Below are 5,318 nucleotides of genomic sequence, written 5' to 3'. Positions count from 1 at the left end.
CTGAATGAGTTACACAAGACTCATCAATATTTTCATCTAGCTCTGTGGTTTTAGTTGCCTCATTTTCATCCATATCTTGCCGATCCACCAAACAATTGATTGAAGGATGCCTCCGAAGAAGATTATGAATGATAGCAATCACAAGAAGTGACTCTGATAGAGGTGCTGAAAGTGCTAGCCTGCTCAATTTCTTTGCAAATGTTGCAGCTAAATATGCTGGCAAAAGTGGTGACTTCAGGCATGTATCCAGAAGCTCAAAAAGACGAGATCGATATTTAGTCAACTCTTGCTTTCACCACATTCATGTGAACCCAATCTCGTTGAATGTGAGGAATCCATTGCCGACGCTCCGGCACTCTTTCTTGCCATAAACCGCAACCGATTCAAAGCATTTAATTGCTGGAGAAAAGCTGGTTGAAAATCCAAAGCATTAAGGAATTCGGTTGAGGTGGCCTTCTATACAGGCTAAACCCATGGAGTAGTTGCTAATAAATTGCTTGTGCTCTCTTTGCATTCAATTTGCATGCCGATTACATGATAGACAGGTGGCGGATTCTACACCGAGTTCCCTCGAACTTCCTCCTACTATAAGTTCAGTGGAACCATTTCAAGCTTCCCTGCAACCCATGGCTTTGACACCACCTGCAATACCGACGGCTCCTCCTGTGAATTTGGCTCCCCAGCGTACACCCAGTAGGTTATTGAGTTCTAAGCTCCCAAGAGGAAGGCCTCTCCATGGAGATCATGCTATCTATGATATTGATCTTCGGTTAGCAGAAGAAGCTCAGCCTCAACTTGAAGTTTCACCGATTACAGTTTACACGTCGGATCCCCTTCTGGTTGGCGGTCAGCAAATTGCTGTCAACAGGAATTATATTTGCTATGGCCTGCGTGCGGGCAATATTCGTATTCTTAATATAAATACTGCACTCAGAGCGCTGCTTCGAGGGCACTTGCAGAGGGTCACTGATATGGCCTCTTTTTCCAATAATGTGCATCTCCCAGCAAGTGCAAGTTCTGATGGAAGGGTTTTCAAATGGAAAATTGAGGAAGGCCTAGGAGATGATGGTAAAACACAGATAACAGAGCAAATTGTTTTTGCCATTTAGATCTTGGGGGATTGGGAGTCTGTTCATCCTCGTGTCTGCTGGCATTCTCAGCAGAGGGATGTCTTATTTGTGGGTATCAACAATTATTTGCTGAAAATAGACGTTGCAAAATTGAGGTCAGCTGCACCTGGTGGTGTCTTTTCAGCAGATAATCCTGTTAAATGCCACATTGATAGTCTAGCAAAAGGCGTATATTGCATTGGCAAACATGATGGAGAAGTCACGGATCTGTCAATATATCACTGGGACATGACTTATTTGGCTTCAGTGTCTAAGGATGGCATGGTGAAAATTTGGGGTGATAAGAAGATGCTTCCAGTTGTAGCGTTTATGCCTCATGATGGAAAGCCTGTTGGTTCAGTTGGTTTTCTTACAATACCGCATTCTCCTGATCATGTAGTTCTTTTAACAGCGGGTCCACTTAATCAAGAATTGAAGCTTTGGGTTTGTGCAAGTCCAGATGGTCGGTTTTCCCTCTCAAGTTCTGGAAAATGGCAGTGTATTCAAACCCTTGAACTTAAAAGTTCTCTGGAATCATGGAATGAAGAAGCATTTTTTAATCGAGTCTTGGTTGTGCCTCGTGCAAGTGTGATTTTATTAGCAAATGCAAAAAGGAATGCCATCTATGCAGTACACATGGAATACGGTTTGAAGCCCTTAGCCACCCGCATAGACTATCTGGCAGAATTTTCTGTAACAATGCCCATTTTGAGCTTTACGGCCACAAGTGAGAATGTCGCTGATGGGGAAGGAACAATTCAAATCTATTGTGTTCAAACCCAGGCCATTCAACAATATGCACTCGAGTTGTCTCAATGCTTTCCACCACCTGTAGAGCTTGGATCTTTGGATGAGGACACCGCCTCACATGTCTTTGAGAGATCCACACTTGGATTTAGGGCTGACATAGTTGTGTAATTTTTTTCAAGTTGGCACTAATTGTTTGATGTAAATTTCTGAATGCTGCCTACTGAAACACTATCTACATTAGAGAGGGGAAATGCGCTCTATCTCCATAAACGATATGTAATTGACAGGCATTTTTCCTTTTCCGGTTCTGGCTTTCTCTTTCCATTGTATTGACTGTACATTATGAAACTTTTGTGAAAGCAGATTTGACGAAACGGCGGAGGAGGACGAAGATGTTTGTCGAATATGCCGAACGCCTGGAGACTTGGAGAATCCTCTGTTTTACCCGTGTGCATGCAGAGGAAGCATCAGATATGTTCATCAGGATTACCTTCTTCAGTGGCTCAATCACAGCAACGCGCGATAGTTGTGAGCTCTACGGTTGTGAAACATTTTAGTTTACGGTTTGTTTTTTAATTAGTTTTTTTATTTTTATTTACAACTAAAAAAAATATAAAAAAATCAACATAAATAATAAATTAAAAACAATGGTTTTTAATTTGTTATTTAAATAAAAATAAAAAATATTTGGTGTGTTGTTTTTAATTTGTTATTTAAATAAAAATAAAAAAAACATTTTGTGTGTGGATTTTTTATTTTATTTAAATAAAATAAAAATATTTTGTGTGTTGATTCAATTAATATTTTGGATAATAAAAAAAACAAAACACAAAATAATTTTATATTTATTTTAAAAAAAAAAAAAATAACTTCATTTTAGTGATAGTTTTTCATTATTAGGTTTTAATAAATAAAATTTTGTCCATTTTATAATTTAAAAAAAAACATTTCAACTTAAATAATAAATTAAAAAATGTTATGTTTTTTAATTTGTTGTTTAAAAAAAAACTCTAAAGCAATAAATAAAATCAACATAAAAAAAAAAAATTAGGTTTTCATTTATTTTAATATTTTTTAAAATTTGTTGTTTAAAAAAAAAAAAAAAAAATTTAAAATAAAAATTACAAAAATACAAAAAAAAATCACAAAATTCACACAACTTTGAAAATAAAAAATGGAATACTTGGAAATAAATTTCACAAATCGCTTTTTCAAACATTGGAGGATTAACTCATCACATCTTTCTATTGTATGCTTTATCACGCACTAATATGCAGAACACAACAGACAATTCTAATGTCCATCTTTTTGCCCAGTACATTTCATGAGTTATCTAACACAAACAGGGAGTATTATTTTTCATGGTTGTGTTTAGGAATGGATTGAAATTGATATCATGAATTGAGTTACTTTCAACACTTTGATTTTTCTTGAATCTGTTTTATTTGGTATGAAATTTTTGCGTAAGAATCATGAAGGAAATGTGCAATTCTTCTTGAACACACTTATGTTTTCTTTCTGCCAAGTTTTTTTTACAGGTTACAGGATAACAAAGTGATCATTCAGGAGATTACATTGTGACGACAATTAGTCTTCCAAAGACTAAATTCATGAAAAATTCTGAAGACAAATCCATCTCCACAACCACTACCTTCCACCTCCCTGAAAAAGATTTTGAATTCCACCAATCGTACATCCATAAGGCGTGACACTTCCATATCCATTTTTCACAGCAAGAGTTCTACACCATGCATTTTCCTTACATCCATCCATTTTCCTTGTCATTATCATTCCCCTTCATTTCCGCCAATAAAACCCTGCTTGAGTCAAAGTCCTAGAGTCTATGTATCATTGAAAAAACACCTAGAGCCTTGCATGCCTTAATGGCAAGTACTCTTGCCAATGAACTATGGGAGTACATTAATATCCCTTGTTCGTTTGATCTTGTAGGTGACTCGACCACGACAAATTTATTCGTACCTACAAAGATGTGTTAGGCATCCTGACTCCCATTGGAATCAATGGTGGGAACTGTTGTGTTGGCTAGGGGCATTCATTAACGGCCACTAAACCAACAATTTCTTGCTATGTTCGACATCGACACATTTAATCACATAGTAAGATTTGTGCCATCGAGTGTTGAAGACTTGAAGACCCATATTTTGTAGCAGATGAAGCCAATTTCCTTTCATCAGTTTGTCATCACTTGAGGACAAGTCAATCAATAAGGCTGGGAGGGAAATGTAACTTATATATTTTGTATACCTTCCAAGCCTTATAGATTTTCAGCCATATTTAGCAGACTCATCGGATTCATCATCCAGCAGCAGAGGATCCAGCAACATATACAACTTTCAGCCATGTTCAGCAGACTCCTCAGATTCATCATCTAGTAGCAGAGGATCCAGCAGCCGATACGACAATACAGATCCATCTTTCATCCACAACTTGAAGAAGAAGCTTCAGAGCAGAATTGTGGCAGCTGAACATGCATGATTCATCCACCATTTTCACAACCAAGTAAGGAGGACTATGAACGACATTTTTGCAGCCACATGTGCACAACTCTCATCCATTTTTGGAAGGGTAAGTTAAGGTATGATATTTTCTAACTTTTAACCATTAAATTCCTTGAAAAGTTAGAATAATAATTTTTGGAAAAACTTCACTTCCTTTCCCCTTTCTTTCCCCATTTCACATAACTATCCAAACCATCTGTTTAAGGGGAAAGATACATTTACATACATGCTTTGTCACATTCATATATCACAACCCCACTTAACCCCACTTACCTTCAAAATATATTCACTATTACATGAGCATACAAATGGCTTTGACAAAAGTATTTAAAAGTTAATTGGATGCCAACACAATCATGGTTGTTACACAAGAACCAACCATGATGCATTCCAACAAAAATACTCTGCAATAAAAATCACATTATCAATATGCAAAGATCATACATTGAATGCAACAAACAAAATATGGTTGAAACACAAGAACCAACCAAGTTGTAATTCATCAAAATAATGCTTTGCAAAAGTTATGTAAATGATATCATGCAGAGTTTAAGCCAAAGCTCAAGTACCAAAAAGTAATGTAATAGATTGCATGAGGACATGCAATACCTTCAGTTTGGGGCAGATGTTGGGCCTCAAAATGGTCCCTATTTTCACTCCATTATTCACCAATATCTTCACATTTTACCTTCATGTCACCTCCATTCCACCTCCACATCATTCCATTTACCTCATTATTGGGTTATAACTATGCTTTTCCAAAGTTTATTAATTCTTAACATTTTTAAATGAATTTATGGGTAAACTTTAGAAAATAATATGCTTATACTTATACCTAACAATTAGAATGAGTTTGTTGACATGTGTAGGTACAAAGGAAGCTTCCAGGGCATCTTTATGTGGCCTTGAATGATCAAATTCGAATTTGATAAGATAAGCC

The 5,318-nt window shown here is 36.4% G+C and overlaps 2 pseudogenes; both read left to right on the top strand.

Moving 5' to 3' along the window:
* Positions 1 to 626: 626 nt before the first annotated feature.
* Positions 627 to 1,253, top strand: LOC149253069 (varicose-related protein pseudogene; annotated as a pseudogene).
* A 105-nt stretch (positions 1,254 to 1,358) lies between these two features.
* LOC149253068 (enhancer of mRNA-decapping protein 4 pseudogene) lies at positions 1,359 to 2,027 on the top strand (annotated as a pseudogene).
* The last annotated feature ends 3,291 nt before the right edge of the window (positions 2,028 to 5,318 follow it).

This window comes from Pinus tabuliformis, chromosome 7 (genome assembly GCF_031772625.1).
Source record: "Pinus tabuliformis cultivar Carrire ecotype Pingquan chromosome 7, CPIR1, whole genome shotgun sequence".
Taxonomy (NCBI): domain Eukaryota; kingdom Viridiplantae; phylum Streptophyta; class Pinopsida; order Pinales; family Pinaceae; genus Pinus; species Pinus tabuliformis.
Note: the sequence above shows the minus strand (reverse complement) of the source record. Positions and strands in the feature narration are given on the sequence as shown.